The sequence below is a fragment of the Sebastes umbrosus genome, chromosome 2 (assembly GCF_015220745.1).
Source record: "Sebastes umbrosus isolate fSebUmb1 chromosome 2, fSebUmb1.pri, whole genome shotgun sequence".
Lineage (NCBI taxonomy): Eukaryota > Metazoa > Chordata > Actinopteri > Perciformes > Sebastidae > Sebastes > Sebastes umbrosus.
This window is the reverse complement of record NC_051270.1, coordinates 25,229,009-25,251,176: the sequence shown is the minus strand read 5'-3', so window position 1 is coordinate 25,251,176 and position 22,168 is coordinate 25,229,009. Positions and strand designations below refer to the sequence as shown.

Sequence of the window (22,168 nt, the reverse complement as noted above, 5' to 3'; positions counted from 1 at the left end):
AGCTTTGAACATTTATAGGTAACGTATGTTATAACTACAGTGCAAAGGTTCAGTTGAGATTTTTAATGGCATTTTGTTGGCTGAGAAAACAGAGACTACAGTTTTGACTGACAGGCTCATTAACTTAATGCTCACAACCTGTAGCTACATTTCAGTAACGAGATGAATAGCATCAGATATGAAATGTTAATTAAATATGCAACCGTCCAATAGAGTTGTTCTAGAGAGTGGAATTTTTTTTTTTACTGATAACATCTTCTGGTTTATTTTCTCAGACTGTTGAAAGCTCCTTCCAGACCCACATGAGACATTTTACAACTGAATATTACTCCTCTTGACTAGTAATGTAATCTTGCACAAATTGTGGAGTGCCCCTTTAAAAAAATAGAGAGAGCAAGAAGAGATAAAAGATCCAATAAAAGATTATTAAACTCCAGAGCCTACCGTATCTTGATATCAGTATGGAACTGGATCCAAAATGGAGACCAACCCTAATATTGATCAATGGCCGTTGTGTTACAAGACAGCAGAGTGCTAGAACATGAAAAATATATATACCATACATATAGCTGCAAGCAGCAATCCAGGGCACCGAGCCAGAGTGTATCAACCAAAATAGATGTCATAGATACATAGAGGACACTGGTAGTACAGCGGTACTGGGAGTACAAGCTGCAGGTGGTGTGCCAGGTGTTGTTGACATGATACATAGAAGTCCATAGACATGCACACTACAGTATTTACTGATAAATGTACAGTATTAGAGAGTTTGAAGTTCAATCGGAGGATCTTAAAGGTCTCATATTATAAAAAAGTGAGATTTTCATGTTTTTTTTATTATAAAGCAGACTGAAGTCTATATAAATACTGTTAAAGTATCGAAACACTCAATCCACAGGGAAATACACACAGCCCGTATTCAGAAACTCTGCATTTGAAACAAGCAGTCAGGATTTCTGCCCATTCGTGATGTCATGAATATACAATATTTAGACCCTTGAAACAATTTTAAACGTAAACATTCTAAATGTGTCCCAGTTTATATCCTGGTTGCAGTGTATGTAAATAACATCAGCTGACAGGAAGTACACATGGACCCAAGCTGTTGCCTAGCAACGCAATTCCGTTGCAATTCCGTCAAAACGGAGCATTTCAGACGGAGGGTAAATACAGGCATATTCAGGCTGACAGTATGAGGAAAATAAAGTTTTTTTTGAACATTACAGCATGTAAACATGTTCTAGTAGAAACACAAAATACAAGTATGAACCTGAAAATGAGCATGATATGGGACCTTTAAGATGTTATTCACATAGGCATCCTGTCACCTAACAGCCATTTCTGCTCTCTCCTACTTCCTCAAAGAGACTCAATTATGTGTCATGACAGATCGAGCAGTAGAGCTGGGCATTGGTACTCGATACCTTTACGGTATCAACCGAAACACCCCAGTACCAAGTAGTATTGAAAGTTCTCAACAGTTTAAACCTGGTGGTGGGAACCGGAGGGTGTCCGTTGCGGTTCCGTGACAACCTGGTCCCACAACTGTGGGCCGGGGGACGGCATTATAAGCGGTGGCCGCTGTATGAGCGCTAAGCAGTGTGGCGGCGATTAGCTAACCAGTGGGACACACAAACAGCTTCCATTCACATGATGGGTATCGAATGAAGTACTCCATTGGTATCGGTACCTCTTTAAGGGTACTGGTATTGGTACATGGCATTGTATTTTTTGTAAACAATACCCAGCCCTACCGAGCAGGCTTTAGTCCTTTTAGTTACACCTTTATCCTTGATCTTTACTGTTTTATTTGCAATTTACAGTTCTAGCCATTTTGTTGACATTTGTGATTTTCCATCATAAGTGTTTTTAAATATGCAACATGTGCATTTGTTTGCTTCAACTGTTCAACATTAGTTTGGCTTTTTTTAGAGTTCCCAGCTCGTCTTTGGCAAACTTGTAGTGAGAATGTATATGTACACGTTTGCATGCACTTCCCAGGTAGCACATGGTACATGTAGATGTCAACAATTGTCACTTTGGGCTCGGATCAGTCGTCCGCCAGAATTTTGTTGAAATGATTTTATGTTGTAAGATTTTGAGATTTATGCAGACAAAAGTGTAAAAGTATGGGATCTAATTAGAAAACCTGGAGTTTCAGAGGAACTAACCTTGGCATTGTTAGTTTGTTATTGTATGTGTAGGGGTTAGTGCTAGTATGTTTATGCATGACCTTAATATAGCCAATCCATTTTACCAACCCTCCTGCTGCGTTGTGTGTCAAAACAGGACTCCTCTACCTCGGTACTCTGTCACTTATGTCATTACTTAGGCTTAAGATGCATTCACCAAACCAGCTCATTAGCTTCTGCATTGGTTTGTGGAGCAGCATGACATTAGCATTTAGATGTGCAGGCAGCCTCACCTGCTGCTGTCATTGTTGAGATGCGCAGACAAATTCACATCTGGCAAATTTCTTCTCTCAACAGTGAGAGATTGCTGCTATTCAAAGAAACAATGTTGTCTATAGATACAGAGGTAAATGTATTTCCATATACAATGCAGCATGCTGTTGTTATTCGAGCATGACGAATGTAAATCAGGCTGAATCTTGAATTGCTTTGGAGCACCAGCCTCTTGGCCATTATTTCTATAGCCAGACATGTTTGTTGATTGACAGCACCGATGATTGTTTATCATTTGTGTGATAAAGCTGATGGAGAGCAACCAGATGGTGGTTTTATCTACAGTGTGAGGCATGCTCAGAGAGGAGCAGGGAAAGAGGGGACCATGCAGATAGAAAAATAAAAGTGCAAAATAGAGAAAACAAAACATTTAATTATATAATGCACCGATTGCAATTTTCTTGGCCGATTGCGATTTTATTTTTAAACTCTAACGTGCCAATTCAGATTTTCTTTCTTTCTAAGAACTATAATTGACAGACACACAAACATTTTTGTAACTTTTCTTTCATGGAAAAATTGAAATTCAACTGAATGTTCATAATAAAACACTGACTATTAAATAACTTACATTTCCTCCAAAACTGCACCAAGTTACGGGACCTTCTTTCACTGTCACTCAAACAAATCTCAAAGTAAAAGTGCTCCAGGTTACTGGACAAATACAATCCAACAAAATGAATAGCAGTATCCACTTTATCTAACATGTTTTACTTTTCCAGAAGAAAACAGGTGCAACATGATATAACAACACACTGTGACGTTACACAGCTGGCTGGAGAAAGATCGCCAGGGAGCTGAAAATTGCTGCTAACAACCTACTTACTGTTGACTATATTGTATGTTCATTTCCAGTAAATATCACAATATTAAAAAGTATAGCGAGTAGGCTACTCACCCATCTTTTAAGTGGTTACGTCTCCAGTCTGATCTCAAGCACATAGCTGATAGGTACGCGGTACATGGCATAACAGAAGTGCATATTTAACAGATTCAATTTGGACGGAGAGCATCCGATGTTGCGCCATACAACACGATTGTCGGACACTCGATTGCAGTTAGGTCACCCGTCAGGGCCGATCAGCTGACAACCGGCCGGTTTCGATCGGTGCATCTCTACTATAACTCTTTCTTAAATAATAGGGGCAAATATATTATGATGATTTCAACATACGTTATCCTCAGGGATGCTGATTCTCAGTGCAGCAGTACTATCAACCCTTTCACATTACAAGATGTTGCTTCATTTAATGTTGATATAAAAAATATTGGTTAATGCTTGATGCTGCTCTATGTTGCCTTAAACCTAAATCTTGATGAACAATACTCATATATTTTGACCAGTCTTCCTGCAATGATCATTGAAAATGTGTTGTAGATGGCAATCAGCTACAGAAGATCTGCAGCAATTGTCGGCAATGAATGGGAAAAAAATCCTTGTGAGATGAAGTTGAACCTAAGAAGTTATTTCAGTTTGCGTTGCAATGCTAGGTTTCACTTGTGTAGTTTATCACTCCACACACAAGATTAGATAGTATGTTGTTTCTGATTGAGTTCCAAAGCAAGTTTAGTTTCTTTTAGATAGTTTTAAATGTTGCCAACACCTGGAAAAGCATTGATTGACTCCCCCTGAATGTGATGGGTGGTTGTTGCAAGTTGCATTGCACTGTTGACATGGGCTTTTAAATTGATGTGGAGTAATGGCGTTCAATTTTCATTTTATATTACCTCTGTGACATGTGGGTGTACCTCCTCAACAAATGGCTTTTCAGAGCCTCAGAAAACACATTAACCATCGCTTCTGACTGGAGGAAGGGTGGTAAGGTCGTCTGCGGAGACAGCCAGTCAAGCAGAGGCTGATGTGCAGAAGTCCATCTATGCTGCCATACTGTTGTTGGTTATGGTGAAGGTTGAGAAAATATGTGACTCCCCAGAACCACAGAGATACATCAAAGACCAGACTTAGCAGGTGCTTTTTTTATCACTGGCCCAAATCTTCCTCTTTGTTCTGCGGTGTTGTTATATAGGCCATCTTTCTATTGCTATTACTCATTCACCTTATAGGTTACAGTATTGTAGCAGGAAAGACCCTATAACACTTTGGCACTGTCAACAAGCAGATATTGAGGACGTGCCTTCTATTTGTGAGTTCATTCTGTTGTTTGCCGGTCTACTATATGGATAGGAGGTCAAACATGAATGATGTATCTGTACATCAGGATATTTCTAGGATAGCTTTAGTAGTGATATATTTTTTAGGAAATAACAAAACAATAAAAGTGCACAGTAGATGAGCTACACTTAGGGTGCTACCAAAAAATAACATTTTCCACTATTTTCCATACATTTTTCAAGTTATTTCATTAATTAACGGAAAAAACACCAAATTTATGGTTAAATCTCATCAATTATTTTGTTGTTAGTTATTACTTTCATTGCTTATGTTTTGAAATGAATGGGAATTAGGTATGCACTGATCTGACTATTTCAGTCCCGATAGCGATACCTGGGCTTTGGGTAACGGCCAATACCGAGTACCGATCCGATACCAGTGTTTAATTAATAAGCTGTGTGCCTCACTGTGTAGAAGAGACTAGGATCATTCTTTCATGTGTAAGGCATTGCTTTCCTAACATTGTAAAATTAAATTTGACCAATAAATAAATAGATATACCTTTATTTAATTGTTATTTATCATTAAAATAATAAATCATACACCAGTAACAGATCAGCCCCATTGTCACCGGAATCCAATCCGGCTATTTGAATCCGTATCGGGCCAATATCCGATCCAGTATCTGTATCGGTGCATCCCTAATGAAAATCAGTACAGGAGCCGGCAGGTCTGTGTCTAAGTAGCTCAATGAGTGTCTTTGCATGGATGTCGATATCCAGTCATTATTGGAGACTTGTTGTTATTGAGCTTGTGCATGTAAATATACAATGTGCACAGTGGCTCTGTGCTTTGAAACCCTGATGGAGTACCTGGGATTTACTGTACTGACTTCAGTGTGGTTAGGGAGGGATGCATTTGTTGTGTTTGATTTGTTATTTGACACTGAAGAGTTTATTTTAATTGTGGCATTTATTTCTTTACAAAGCAAAATACAAACATCTAAGCTAATTTAGAATAAGACCTTAGTCGCTGATATAATCCTGGCTGTTATCTGTTGTCCTTATCTGTTGCATGCTAATGTGGTCATTACAGGAAAGACATCATACAGAGTTGTATATTAAAGAACTGTGAGCAAAAGGCTTTCAGTTTTCTGAGAGATTAATGTCTACCATTAAGTCAGTAACAATAAATATGGTGGTGTCTCATCTTAAAAACAGCACTGCAGGCTTATAAGGTACACATCCTTCTGGAGGGTACACACCCACACAGTTACAACAATGCTGAATAGTGGGCGCCCTGGTTGCTCACAAGGTTGAAGGGCTCATACCATTAAGACTGAGTCCTTACTGCAGCGGCCCGTACATCGCACTGTACATCTCTAGACACTAGGGCTGTCAAAGTTAACGCATTAACAACGTGTTAATGCAAATTCGTTTTAACGCCACTAATTAAGGCATTAACACAACTTGCGATTTTTAGTTTGTAGCCGGCTCAGTTTTAAAGCTAGAGTGAAGATACTGATATGATATGAAGAAAACCTAAGGAACCCATTGGTAGCAAACATGCCATACTAGCTTGTTGGGAAGGAGGCTAAATAACGCTCCAAAGTTACACTAAATTTTGGCGAGGACAAACTGTCATGGCCATTTCCTAAGGCCTCTGACCTCAAGATATGTGAATGAAAATGGGTTCTATGGGTACCCCCGAGTCTCCCCTTTACAGACATGCCCACTTTATGATAATCACATGCAGTTTGGGGCAAGTCATAGTCAAGTCAGCACACTGACACACTGACAGCTGTTGTTGCCTGTTGGGCTGCAGTTTGCCATGTTATGATTTGAGCATATTTGTCATGCTAAATGCAGTACCTGTGAGGACAATATTTGTCATTGTTTTGTGTTGTTGATTGATTTCCAATTATAAATATATACATACATTTGCATAAAGCAGCATATTTTCCCACTCACATGTTGATAATAGTATTAAATACTTGACAAATCTCCCTTTAAGGTACATTTTGAACAGATAAAAAATGTGCCATTCATTTCTGATTAATCGTGATTAACTATCGACAATCATATGATTAATCAAGATTAAATATTTCAATCGATTGACAGCCCTACTAGACACATAAACAGACTGTACATGTAGTACACAGCATTAAACTAATGGCCCGAAGCACTGCATCAAAGAGTCTCACGCACTTTCTGATTTGGGTTCAGGAGGCATTTCAAAAAGGTCAGAAGAGAGGTTCCACACCTCAGCAATAAGCTCAAAACCAGTCCGTTGATTTGGTCGTACATGCTGAAATTGGAGCCGTTTGTGCTGACCTCTCAGTCTCGGGTGAGTGGAGGCTAGCTGAGGAATACTAATGTGAGAATTAATAGAGGTGGGTTTAAACTGAATCGACAATGAATCTGAAAATAACATGAGTTCATGGTGCTACTTTATCACTACGCATGTCATGATGCTATACACAATATTATGCACCATATTCTTAACTTGAAGATGATCACTGGAATAACACTGACTGCTAAACAGCACTGAGAGCAAAGCTGAAGGTCAGGACATCCTAACTGGACTGTTAGCAGCCAGTGGCTTGTTTATCTCTGCTCCGCCTCAGTTCCATCTTTACGTGCCTCAGGTTTGTAATTCAGGAAAGAGAACTTAGTTATTGCTCTGGGACAGGAGGTCACAACAGCATGGCAGTGAGCAACCTTGTAAAAATGTTGACGGGGTATAAAATGCCAGGGAACAGCTTATGCAAGGTTTTACAGTGAACTGGGTACTGTAAGTTTTTGCCTGCCTTGACATAGGAGGGAGGTAGGATGGAGATCAATGTGGATAGATTTCCTGCTGGAGATGGGCTCTGTTGAGCTGACATGTAGGCGTGCATACAGGTGTGATGTGCATCTGTCAGCTGGTTTTTATATCTTTTTGCTCAATGTATGTTTAGTATTGAGGTCTGCAGACTATTCTCATTAACATGCCTTCTCTGTTCAGGTTCAGAACAAAAAGCATTTTTTAAGAAGGGAAGTGATTGTATCACATCATATTTCCCCCCTGAGGCTGAGTCTACATGTTAAAACATTACAACATATGAAAGATTATCTGCATTGAATGACATTTCCGTCTGTTTTTCACATTGCTTTCCCTCATTCAAAAATCCGTAATCTATAAATATGCAAATATGTCGGACACAAGATGTTTCTTACTTTACTGAAAAGTCCATTATCAGTATATGTGACCGGCATGCTTCACGTTTCCACATCACCAGGATCTGAAATTAGCACCTGACACTCGACAAATGTGGTTAAATTGTTGGCAGTGGTGGATCAAATTGTCAGGCCATCCGCCACCTTGGCAAACGCTAGGGATGGGAATAGAGAATCAGTTCCGGTTGAGAACGGGTTCCTAGTTGTCCGATTCCTTGGCACGTCATGCCTCTGTGACTGTCGATTCCTCTTTGATGCTTTCCGACAGTTACGCATGCAAAATGACACATCATGTTTCAGTTTGTTTGGGTCCGGAGAAAATAGGCGCTCAAAAGCATGCCGCTGCAACTACTACGCCTGAGGGGCGCGCCCTATTTTTTCCCTGATAATGCTACACAGCCGGTGGGCAGCACAGTCCTGCTTGGTTAAATAACGGAGCTAATAACAGTAACGGAGGTGCTTTTGAGTTATAATATGATGTGTTCAAGCTTTGCTCAGTAAAATTACTATTCGGTGAAGGTAAATTACAACGTTATCATGATGAGCTCAAAATGTAATCTTGTAATATTACGTTTTTTTGGTGAGAAACTTGAATAAATATAGTTTATAGGAGATGTTTTCACGGCAATATAAAATAGATAATAGAGAGGGAATTATGATCTGTTTAACTTCCTAAGACTAGCTCCAAGCAACTTGCCAAGATTTCTTTAAACCAAAGTAATTATGTAAATATTAATTAAAGTAAATATGTGTTTTATGTAAATAACCACTATAAATGACAATAGCAAAGTACAGTACTGTACTGTGTAGGCTACAGTACCCTCCCTTTGCCGAAAAATATGGCTCCCGGAAACTAATTCGGACACTGTAATTTACCATGTATTTAATGTGTTTTATGTAAAATATATCAAGCACTAATTGACATCAGATTTAAAATGTTATACCTTCATTTAGCGCATAGATTTCAAAAGTGGCAGATAACATTTCTGAGTGGCAGACAAGAAAAATACTTGCCTGCCAGTGACAGGCGGTGAAAAAAGTTATTTCACACCCTGCACATCACACTTGTGTAAACTGCAGAGCTTTAAGGTGAGCATAGTGAAACTTCTCCCTTTTTTGGACATATTCACAATTTATCCACCACAGCGTGAATGATCAATATCAGCGACAGACGGAGGGTCTGGTATTTTTTTTTCTGTTGATTCCATTTTTTCCGGTTCTTGTCAGATAGCATCTTGGGCTGGTGCTCAGTATTGGCACCGGGTAATATGGCTCTCTGGCAGAAATAAAAAATCTGCTGTTTTTTTATGTGACAATGTGAGCCACAAGTTACTTGTTGAAGAGTTTGCACATTTAGTATATTTGATAACCTATACATGGTATTGCTGAGCCTGAATTAAGACAAATCAAATGTCTTACATCGTATGCAACTACTATAATTTGCTTTGCAAACATAAAGGATGGTTTTTAATTGCAGATCATTTTGCTAAACAAGCAACATCTTTTAATACTGCTTGCGAGGCTTGTTGAGGCTGGAATAGGTATAGGGAGAGAGAGTTACAGGCGGTGGGGGTTCTCATAATCTTTTCATTTTACTCCGTAAAACATCTATTTAGTATACAATCCCATGCTCATGTACACTCTGATTTGCCTGTCTAGTTTCTGGGTTGGATGCTTACAGCTAACGGTTACGTTACAGTAAAACGACTCTTGGATACTGTGATTGCTCAGGAGATCTATGACATTGGTAAGGGAATAAAGGAAAGCAGCGGCGAATGCAGCAAAAGCAGTTATTGATTAAAAAGAAAAGGATTTATGTATATGGATTTAGGCTGATACAGAAACTGTGAAACAAATGTGGTTTGCCATGTGTGCTTCACAGTATCAGATAATATGGTGCTGGGAATGAGGCTATATAATAGCTCAAGATTCCTAGATTGCCTGACTCCAGTATCTCCCCTAATAAATGTTTTTTTCTTCTTTTGAGTTGATCATAAATGTGATCTGCTGAGTGTTTTGTCTCCAACACAGTATAGCTGCAGTGTGCTGCAGTGTGAGTTGGACCTGTGGGACCGATACAAGCCTCAGGGCTGCATGCAAGCAGGAGGAGGGGAGCCATGCTGAACTAGAGCAGTGGTGAGATGGGAGAGACACTGTCATTGTAACGATATTGAACACAATCTGTCTGGGGCAGAAATCTGTTCACACCATCACTTTGTGGGGACTCACCTAAATATGGTCCCCACAACAATATCAATGTGTTAAGCTCAGGATTTAGACAGAGTTTTCAGGTTAAGGTCAGAGTTATGCTTAAAATAAGGATAGGGTAAGTGTTGGAGTCAAGCTTGTAGATGTCGTGGTATACGTTGGTTGTAAGCCTTTAGGGAGTTAAATGGAGAGTCAAAACATTGTCCTCACAAGTACAAATTAGTGTGTGTTGCCACTGAAAACGGGAAAGAAACATGTCTTGAATATTGTTACCAGCCACGACAGGGGTTTGTTTTCACAAGCTACCACAGAAGCGGTTTTGAGTACTTTGTATTCCCATTCCATGAGTCAGCGAGTTTTGATCACTTGCAGTTCAAAAGAGTGTTTTTCTCTCTCTCCAACATTTTACCAGATAAAACAATAAACCTCTGCTGAGGAGCAGCATATATGTTGTTTTGAGTTCTTGTTTGAAGTGAGCTGTTTTTGATCTGTCATATTGATCAGTAAGTGGAAGTCTCTTGATATGATTTTGTGTAATTTGGGGAGTCAGCTAGTGTTAGGAAGTTAAACAGGTCATAATTCCCTCTCTAATATCTATTTTATATTGCTATGACAACGACTTTATTTATCCAGGTTTCTCGCCAAAAACACAATTTTACAAGATTACATTTGAACACATTATGATAACGTTATAATTTACCTTCGTTTAATACTCATTTTTACATAAAGAGCTTGAATCACATCATAACGACACTCAGTGCGACCTCCGTTAACTAGCTTTCCTCCTGCCAATTTCAACTGGATGTTTTCCTTTGTCCTTTTGGATTTTAGGCGCTAGTTAGTTAGTCTCAAGCCCCTACGTATGGTACCTGTAGAAAAACAAGATTTGTGAGGGTTTCAAAATTTTGACATTGACTTGGTATCGGTTCTCGTGACATCCCATCTCTCCACATTGTTTTTAATTTCATACAGTTTAGGTGAAGCACAAAAACGCTTAGGCGCTGCTCCTAAGCCTTATAATGGCAGAGCACCTGAAGGCTTTTTACCCCCTTCTGATCCTATCACTACACTCAACACGACCCCTGCTGTCTATTGTAAGAGAGCAATCAAGCTGACACCAACAGTGTGTATGCTGCTGGTGTGTTTTCTGGTTAATCTGACCCAACTGCTGAGTGGGGACAGCAACTCGAGGCTGTCACAAGGGGACTCAGGCCGTGAGGAAGAGATGTGACATGTGGCCTTGGCTTAGTGGCAGATGGTGAAGCCCTGCTGTCAAAGTTTGTGAGAATACAGCTGAGTTAATGCTACTAGTTCCTCTTGTTACTGGCCAGTCACTCTCACATAGTCACACCTCTGTTTCAAACAATGGAGGTCTAGAAACATCCCCGTCATAAAAGAATAAAATCAAAATTTCCATGAAGAAGAAAGCACTGAATTTGGTTTGAAGTAAGGTCTGAAGCACATTTCACTCCAGCTCTGCCAGAGGTTCAAGCTCATTATGCTAGATCTAGATGCCGTACAGATACTATACAAGTATTGGGTTTGATATTAATATTTTCTTTCTGAGCTTTTATTATTTAGAGAAGAGTGTCCGTGTGGATCTGTGTCAGGAAAGTTTGTGCAGGATTTCGACAGCCTATTTTCATCCCTAGCATGATGCAATTGCAAAAACATCCATTATGAATTTGGGTCCTTATTTCAGAGTCGAATGACAACTGCCCACAGTGTCACTCTCTGTTTGTATCCCAACTATGACCCAACAATCTCATCATCACCCCTTGTACCTTGTGCACATCCAGGCAGGAGAAAGAGATCAAAGCTCAATCTTCAGTCTTAACTCTGTGTCTTTCATGTGGGATGTCAGTTTGATGCTCAGTTTGACGCTCTCTCTCCTTTTGTGTTTTAGGTCATCGCCTGGAGCAAACAGTAGAGCTGCTCTGCCTACCTACGGATATCTGTGAGTTGGCCTTTCTTGTGTCTTGGCAGGTTATTAGAGTATACTGAAGAGTGTGGGAGGAATTCTTATAGTGTCACATGAAAAGTAGTCAAGTTCTCCCAAATTGTAGAAACAATATAAAATAATGATAGGATGATCACTGTCCAGTGTTACTGGTACAATCAGACCTGTCGCTGGACACCGAACAGGTAGACACAGCAGGCCCTAGGGAGCTCCTTAACTCGCCACGCTGTCCACTGAGTCATGACATTGGGGTGTAGAAACAAACAGAGAAGGGAGGAGATGAGGAGACAGAATAAGGATTAAAAGGGTGGAAGAAATATGGAAGGGAAGGGTCAAGATATTTTGTTGTGTGGAGCTTTATTTAGATAGGTGACGAGGTTGCTTTTCTTGGTGTTTAAAGCTGCATTAAAGTTTGTATCTGTAATGCTTTTACTTAGTATATCCATCTGTATGGTGGAGCATTGCAAAACAAGAGATCCTCTGCTGTTGAAGGGGAAAATTTGCCTTTTACCTTTTTATTTGGATGATCAGTGCTGATAGCAAATGTAGTCAAATGAAGAAATAAATTCCCCAGTGAGTGACATATGGACAGGGAAAGCTGATTTCTCCTGCTGCAGAGCCGTGACGACTGTGCCTGCATGTACCAGGATGCATTGCGTGTGAGCAGCGAGTTCGCTGCATCTGATAAATAAACAAAATAAATTCACAAAATGTCAATGAAAGAAATATTCTTACACCTAAACAGAAAAATACTGTACACCTTCTGGATTCAACTTTCTCTCTTACACCGATCTAAGACAGGCTAACTGCTTTGTTAACTTATTGTTAAACACACTTTATTCAAACTGGACAGAGACAAAATAAAACTCACCAAACACGTCTTGGTTAGTCTTTCCACTTTCCAACAATCAGCAAGTCTGGTTTAGTCGAAATAGTTCCTTAATTCACCAAGTTAGATGTGAAAATATGCTGGCTCGCCACGCCGTTTCCCCCGCTGTATCTCTCTGCCATGCTGACTGCTTGCTAAGCAGCTGCCCTGCTATCTTCAAAGAATGATCAAATAGATCCCAGTGATTATCGAATAGTATTTTTTTTATTGGTGTAATATAACATTACAAAAAGACATAGGACAATTGGAGAGTGTTAAAACATACAGACATTAGGACATTGAAGCTGAAGTAGGTGAGAATGGAGCAAATAGGATTAAAAAAGTTACTTTTATAAAACGGTTGCTATATCGTGACAGTAGTACATGAAACAGGTAACCTGGAAAAAATCATGTGCCTCTGTGTCCTCCGGTGCTCCTAACGGCATCTGCAAGATTTCACAGACCAGAGGAAAACAAGCAGTAAGAGCTGATGTCAGGTCTACTGACCATCTGCTGTCTATGAGAGCCGGCTGTCAATCACTCGCAAACTCCGACCAAACGGTCAAAATAGGCAGCGCTGATCAAATATGAATCAATATTATGTTACTGTAATGCTTATTTCTCTCCACAATTTTTTTAAAGCCTGAAAACAGAGTTATGATGAGGTGCAGAAGTCTAGTTATCTATCAGAACACTTGGATTACAATATTCTGACAGATTATTATGGAATTTTTGCCCAATGATACCAAAAATATACTGCCTACTGCCACTTTAATTAGGACATTAAGACAAGTACAGTACACTACAACAGTTTGTATTGAACTGGGAGTTTGAGTTCGGCCAGTGTTGTGACGTGACATGTAAGATTATGTGAGATGTATTTGAATCGACGATGTCTATTGGCTATTGAGAAATGATAACGTAAAGAGGGAAAAAGACAAGGTATGGAGGATAATGAATAATGATACGTAGTAGTAATGATTCAAACGGAGGATGTGGGCGTTTTTGTGGAAATTGTCACACTGGGCCAATCCCAGACCCATCAGAGGGGATCGGTCCTCCACTAAATTTCCCATCCGGGATCTCCCCCAGACCCTTCTCTTTTTTTTCTCCTTTAGTTTAATATCTCCGTCTAACCAGCTATCGAATAGTATTCTTGATTGAAATGCCACTCCCTAATAGTAACGCACACACAGCTTGATCGGCAACAGCATCCAACAAAACCTGCCCACGCTGACTTTCATTACATCAGAATGACTCCATTTCTGTTGTCATCGGAGGCCAATTTGAGCAAAGGCTCCACCGGTTGGTGTTTGCTGTCGGCAGCTCAGGCTCTGGAGGGTCCCCGCCGGCCATATCCTCCCTGCTGCAGCAGCCTCGAGCGGCTTCTCTCCGGCTGAGTCAGCCAAAACACTGTAAAATGTACCCTGCAAAAAGTCCTCATCCATAACGTCCTCTGCACTCATATTATTTTGGGATGCCATTTTCGCTGTTGGAAACCCATTGCAAGACAAGAGAACACAGAAGTTTTTTGAGCGGCATTGCGCCCCACAGCTACCAAAGCTGAAGCAGCACTAGTTCTTCCTTGCCTCCAACAACGTCATTGTCAAGTCAGGTGTTGTCACAATATTGGAATTTCTAACTTTGATACAATGCCTTGAAAAATGTCGATATTTGATACCAGTTTTGATACCTAAGGGAAAAATTTACATACAATTGATAAGATTTTAGATTCTTATTAAAAGATAAATAGCAGTGTGTGTGTGTGTTAACACGCTCTCAGAATGAAGAGAGAGCAGTAAGTGTTGTTGTGTATCGATACTGTGGGAAATGAGTATTGAAACCGATTCAAATATTCAGTATCGATATGTATCATAAGTTCAACATTTTTGACTGTGACTAGTCACTGGATGAAGGAAGAAGAACAGATTTTGCAGCTGCTCCTCAGAGACACAGAGAACATCGGCTAAGAACTGCAGGCATTTTTCACACTATATCCCTAAATCAGATAGATAGAGATGATGTTGAAAATCTGCGCATTCTCCCTTAAAGCAATGCTGGCATGTGAGCTCACACCAGTCCTTGAAAATGCCAATAACCTCGGTTCCAGACAACTCACACACTTCACACTATGTTAGTATTTTTACACATCAGAGACAAAGCCCATTAATTGATGTCACACTTCCCTAACTGGTACATTGTAATGCTTTGCAATGGCTGATTGATAAACAAACAGCAAAATACCACACATACCTTCACACAACAGAGACATATTTGTTAATTTTTACATCACTTCGGACCTGCTTAGATTACTACCACATTACTAATGACGGTTAAAGTTATCTCATTTAAGATATGTTGAGAAAAAAACAAAAGTCACATTATTGTAATACTGTGATAGATACATGTCTGGGTGAGAAGTCAGTGATGAAATAGAGAGGGAGGAGAACATGAGGAGGTGGGCAGCTTGTGTGCTGATGGAGGAGGCGGGAGAGCATCTTGGAATAACCCAACTGAGGACACACAGTACTGTACAGGGGTGGAGGAAGAGGACGCCAAAACAACAGTTGAGCAATCCACCGTGTTGTGAGCCTCTCAACACTGCCTCCCCTCATTATTTATTAATATTCTGCTAGAATATTCATCCACCTCGGTACAGCGCCATCCTCCTAGAGAGAGAGAGAGAGAAATTAATAGAGCTCTGCATCATCCTGACACTCACCCGTGTATCACAGCCTTTGTTAGTCTAGTCACTTGAATATCGTCCATCATCTACTAACGTCTTCCATCCATTCCGCTTGTCTGCTTATTTCATGTTTACTGTTAATTTTTGACCATATACTTTTCTATAAAGGGATTAAAAGAAAGACAGAGCAGGGCTTTTTGTTTTGAGATTCAGACTTTGACCCACAATGTGGTCTTTAAGGAGCAGTGAGTCCAGGACCAGATCACTGACATAAGCCTCACAGCCATACTCACACTTGAGTAGGTCCGTAAACAGCCTCAGAATAGGTCTCCATCCATCTGTATGTCACTGATATGGGAAATCCATGGCTGTTTGGTTTCGTACAGGGAACTTTTAGCGGTAGACTAGTTTTGGGGATTGCTGCATTTGGAATTTAAGTCAGCCAGTGCAGCGCAGTGATGTGTGCTCAGTCTGCCAGCTGCTATGCTTCACTTATTCTGATTAAATCCTTTGAAGATGAAGGGAAGGACAAAGAATCTGGCAGTCCCCGTAATTTGTTATAAATCATCAAAAGCCAGAGCAGCTCCATTAATGTGTACACTGGTTCTGTGATACGACACTGTGAATGTACTGATAACTAACTAAAGTCGTGGTAGAATTTGATACCAGGCTATGAAGTCAGCCACATCTGTCATCACATATGCTGTTAACTTTGCGAGGAATCATCTGTGCTTTCTCTCTCTTCTCCTTTCGTCTGCTCTTCCTAAGGATTGCAATTATCTGTAAACCTAAAAGAATCCACAGTCAGTATTTTGTGTGTGTGTGTGTATATGCACTCTATGATTGTGTGCCCATGTCTGCATCATAATATAGCATGAAAATTCTTCTGCTTATTGCAGTTTAGACAAATTTGCCAACCCACCGGCACAGAATATATGAGGTTGTCATAAATGTATGAGGTCTTCTGAGAAAGCTGTGAACAAATTTAATATTTTCCACCGAGCAAATTGTCTCCCCTGTTCAGATGGCAGTTCTTGCCGTACTGTAGCTTAGCTAAAGTGCACCGATATATACTGATATAATCTGAATGATCCTATATAAGCTCATAGAACCAACCTTGCTTAAAATTCTGCATTTATTTTGTGATGAGGGCATCGACATAACAGTAGTGTTATCACAAACGGCTTCTTGCTTAATTTGAGATTACTCTCTTTTGCATTACCAATTTCCTAGAAACTACGTCTGGTCACCATCATGCATTTCCAGAAAACAATTGGTGCCCAAATCATTCCTAAATATGTAAAAAAAAAAAAAAAACTGGCTAGAAAAACACAATAAACTGCATGTGTTTGCTTACCATACTTTTTGAGTTGTACCTTGATTAGAGTGGACTCACTAATCCTGAACATAAATAAACACCAGTTGTTTGCTTTATATTATACAGGTCTTCATCTCAAAGCATGTGTCAAAGTAAGATTTAGCAATCCAGATATATAAAATCAACAGTCAGTCATAAATTGAGGAAGTGGAGTATTTTGACAATATACTCGGGCTGTCAAAGTTAACAGGTCCGATGACCTCTGACCTCAAGATATGTGAATGAAAATGTGTTCTATGGGTACCCACGAGTCTCCCCTTTACAGACATGCCCACTTTATGATAATCACATACAGTTTTGTTGTCTTTGGTTGCCTGTTGGGCTTCTAAATGCAGTACCTGTGAGGGTTTCTGGACAATATTTATATATGTTTTGTGTTGTTAGTTGATTTCCAATAATAAATATATACATACATTTGCATAAAGCAGCATATTTGTCCACTCCCATGTTGATAAGAGTATTAAATACTTGACAAATCTCCCTTTAAGGTATTTTGAACGGATAAAAAATGTGCGATTAATTTGCGATTAATCCTGATTAACTATGGACAATCATGCAATTAATTGCGGTTAAATATTTGAATCGATCGACAGCCCTAGTGACAACATACCGTATGTGACAATGTGATTAACTATGGACAATCATACGATTAATCTTAAATATTTTAATTGATTGACAGCCGTACAATATACCTACAATATGAATATTTGGGATCCTCAACAAGGACTATGAAATGTGCAGTATTTGCTGGGATTAAACATTAAAATGGACAATAACATGGACATGTAAGGTCGGATCTAATGTGTGTTCAGATTATCTCAGCTCAATGATGTACTCACATACTCACAAGTCCTTGTAATGGTGTGATGATGTTGTCACCACTTCATTCACTCCTGTAGATCGATTAGAGAAGGTCAGAGTCACAGGGTCAAAAACTGTGGTGATTCAGTGTCATGCTCAGAGTAACCTCAGCAGGTGGACCTCCATCTGAAGGGCAACCTTTTTATCCACAAGGCGTCTGAACTAACCCTTAATACTATAGGGGCTAAATGGGGGAAAGGCCCTTGGTTTTAGTTTTAGAGCAGAGTAGAGGGAACAGATACAGAGTGATGTGATGTAAGGGGATTCAAATGAGAGCTGCAATAATCCAGATTTCTGTCGTCATGGGATGAGTGCTGCTGTTGGCTCTGTTTGGTCAGCCAGCCCTGCTGAGCCCCGTCAGACCCTTCTCTGTCCTTGCTGTCTCTTATGATCCCTGGCCGCATCCCAAGGGACGGTGAAATTAGTACTCAGCACATCACAGTGAAATGACAGACGCAATGTATCTACAAGCTGCCATCTTTGGCATTGATTTATGTCTCCTCAGATCTGACCTTTCATCAAATAAATACAAGCATGACAGTTCTCTCCATGAGCCATTTTCTACATACTGATGGAACATAAACATCATCAGCGAAAACATAATCTTACATTTACTTTGAAAGTCGATATTTTTTAGATACCTTTGGGATAAAGTTATATCTTTACTGCAGACATGCGTGACAAGTTTTTCAACTGTCACTTCAGTGAAATGTCTTTTCAACTAAGTCAGTTTTGTGCATAAAGCCCAAAATCACAAGTTTGTGTCAGAGGGATTTGCGGTCTGTACAACGTATTACACCCTCTATCATCAGACCCTCAGTCAGGATAAGGAAACACTGTGCACACACAAATGGTAGAAACCCTAGGAAGAGCAACAAAGGAAAGATCCAGGCCTGAAAAAGGGTGTTATATGTACAGAGTAGACAGAAATAGCAGTAGTAGAAATACAGTATGGAAAAACAGAGGTATAACATAAAGTAAATGAAAAGTAGATGCTTCTCTGTTGTTTGAATTGCAAACCAAATTATTTTTGTTCAAAAGATAAATGGTAGATACAGGAATGCTATCTCCAGCCGTGCCAAGTGTCAACAGTGTTGGTTTACGCTTAGTTTAATTACTCATGACCTTTTGCTGCATATTGTCGCATCCATTTCATAAACTTGAGAGCATGAAAGCATTAACGCCTCATTGCTACAGCCAAGAAACCATCAAAATGTGCAGCGCAAATGGGCCGAGTGTTTTTGTGTGTGTGGCTTTATAACTGTTAGACCAAGCGTTCATCTCCTGAAGCCACATCTACGTTGTTTTGTGTGTTTTTATTGTTTTCTGGGATCTATGTCTCTGTAATCTGAACATCTGCAGTCCTATTTTACCTGAATTATTTAATTTTTTGTGCCCTGTATATGTTATTATAATATATATTTGCCTTTAATATTTTATTCCACTTCCCTTGCAAGCATTTGCTGATTTAATGTCTTTATGAATGCAAAACCATAAATACAACTTCTATGAATACTAATAGTATGAATTATTACTGTAGATCAGTGACTTCAGTGACATGTATGATACATTGGTTTCTTTTAATTGGGTGAAATTGCTCTACATTAATTTGCACAACATAATTCAGTAGTTCTACTTTTAATTTCTTGGCACGTTGCTGCAGCTTTTTTTTCTGCCTCACTTTTCTGTCCCACCAAACATTTACTGTATCACTTCTCTCTGAAGTCTTTCCTCTCTTCTTCTCTCCTATAATACTGTACATTCCTGTGTACTCCTCTATATACAGTATACAAAGAACAACAATAGTAACAATTAGTCAATTTAATCAATACATTTCTTGACAGAAAAATAACCAACAACTACTTTGATAATAATAAAATAATAATCATCAAAGTCATTTTTCAAGTCAAAATGCTAAACAATCTCTCATTACATCTTCTCATTTGTGAGGATTTGCTACTTTTTTGTTTTATGTGAATATAAACTGAATATATTTAGGTTTTTGGCTGTACATTTGAAGACATCACCTTGGACTCTTGAAAATTGTGATTGCCATTTTTGACTGGACCGCAGAGGGCCATCTCTACTAATGCTAAAGTCTGTCACTGAGTGACTGACTGAGTGATGAAGTCACACAATTGTTCAGCCGAGTGTTGGAGTTTCCTCATTGGCTGTTGCTCTTTCAAAATTAAACTTGGACCAAGCTGTCAAACTAGGTGATCTTGTTCTAAAGTGAAACGAGATTCAGCAGTGGCATAACCTATTTCTCGCTTAAAATGTTTTCAGTAGACTTTGGTGGGCAGTTTAGACAGAATAACATACGGGCAGGCCGGCATGTTGTTTCCTGTTTGAAACGACAAGCAGAAAACCAGGGACCAATCAGGTGCATTCCAGGATAGGGCGTGTCAGCGCTTGAATGGTCAGTTGACTCAAAGAGTATAGAAGCAAAGAGACGAAACTCCGTCCCTGCCGCCATATTGGACTGGAAACGCTTATTTTATTTACAATATTTTATTGTTCAACACAGGCTTTTTCGGTAGAATATGACTATAGAAGAGAAATCATTTTGTTTTACTTTTTAGGCGGACGTTTTACTGCCATCCGATAGTCGCTTTCAGTCCACAATGGTGGAAGCGTAGCTCTGCTGCTGGGCGCTGATGCTGCAATTGAATGAACAATTGACTTTCACTTCTTGGCAATATACGTTCTTTGGTTGAGTGGAGCAGCGCGGTGTCCTCTAGTGTCCTCGCCGGACCTGGTGGACATGTACCGCTGGATTTAACATTATAGACATGACCACTGACTATCTGTGTAACAATTAAGCCACAAATTCACAGACTTACCGTACACGATCCAGTCATATACTCGGTTTTGATCGAGTGTTGTTTCACAATTTTGAGACTAAACGATTAATAATCTACAGACTAATCGATAATGAAAACAATCGTTAGCCCTAGTTTCAACCATAGACATCAGCATACCTGCACATGTCACAGGGATTGAAAACTATTTTCACAGCAGGTACTGTATATTGGCCAAAAGGCAGCTTTTTAGCCCTATTAGCCGTCTCTTGACATCAATACAATTAAATCACTATGAAAAATAAAAAGAATTTAACAAGTAATAATTTGAGTCAGGTCTCCCAGTGACTGGTAATAAAATAGCCCGGCTGCACCTCAGAACCCCAAATAATCATAATTTATCTGAGCATTTTGTGTCTTTGCCCATTCAAGGGATGTTAGTGAGTATTAATCATAAAATAGTCTTCATAACTGCCTATTTGAATTTAATGTATTATCCAGTTTATCTTTCGACACGATGGGGATTTACGATGTATCTAGAGACGAATGTCATTACGGCTACTCTTAGAGTGCTGCATGTGTTGCCTTGACATTCACTATTTAAACCAGGGCAAACAGCCCAGACGCAGTGTGATGACGCCATATCGGAGCAGATACATGTTCTCCCACCTTGTCTAGGTATAACACTGAGCCAGAGCCAGCCTCATTACCAAACCCAGGCACTGACTGTGTTCCTGCTTGGCACAGTTTCCACTGAGCAATGTGAGCGAGATTTCCCCAAAGAAATCTAGGTTTAGCAATCCGCACTCTTAAAATAGCTTTGAATCATACATTATTACATAGCAGGCCTGACTCCTCTGTCAAACTGCACTCGCTGCTGTGATTATTGTCTCCTTGTTTTCTCCCAGCTTCCACATCTGAAAGATTCCCAAACCTCATTAGCATAGCTTTAAAGTTGACATGAAGAGACTCACAGATGGCTTTTCTGTCTCTCAAAAGTAAATGCACTTAAAAAGGAAAACAGCCTTTGTAGATTATGCAACACACATGAAGAGATATTGTCATGTTTTGACATTTGAGTGTATAAAAGGACAGTTGCTGGGGAATACGGGAAACATACAGAGCTGCTTTTGGGACATGAGGGCATGTATTATGTGTGTTTGTGTGTGGAGTGGGCAGATTTCAATCTTCCAGCCTGACTCAGTGTGTTCCCCTTGGGTTCAGTAAAGCATAAAGGATGCTGGGAAGTGTGACACCCCCTACTGAACCTGCCACTGCTTCAGGAGGATTGATGTGACAATTTCACACACACACACACACACACAAACACACACACACATGCACACGCCTCAGTTAGGCAGTCAGATGCAACAAACTAGAGCTAACTGTGTCAACTGTTAGCACAAACCGTCATAGAGAGGCAAAGTCTCCCCCCTTCCGGTGTCCCTCATGGGACCTTATTTCGGAAAAAATATACACGATAGTCAACGGCAACAGAAAATAATTTTTGATCCCGCTTGAATTGCGCTATGATTCACATATATGATGTTTGTTAATTTAGAACATAATTTTGCAAGTCAAGAAAGTCGCAGTTTGTTGTAGTTTCATTC

General features: G+C 39.7%; 1 protein-coding gene across 3 annotated transcripts in view; it reads left to right on the top strand.

Moving 5' to 3' along the window:
- The window catches only part of apba2b (amyloid beta (A4) precursor protein-binding, family A, member 2b), an 85,586-nt gene that overhangs the window by 11,829 nt on the left and 51,589 nt on the right, over nt 1–22,168 (top strand). For 2 of the 3 annotated variants that reach the window (XM_037748050.1, XM_037748069.1), the window contains exon 2: nt 11,911–11,961. The gene's annotated coding sequence lies outside the window, so the exon portion shown is untranslated. Of the gene's footprint in view, nt 1–9,827; nt 9,933–11,910; nt 11,962–22,168 lie in introns of all 3 variants that reach the window. The other variant, XM_037748059.1, reaches the window with a different exon arrangement.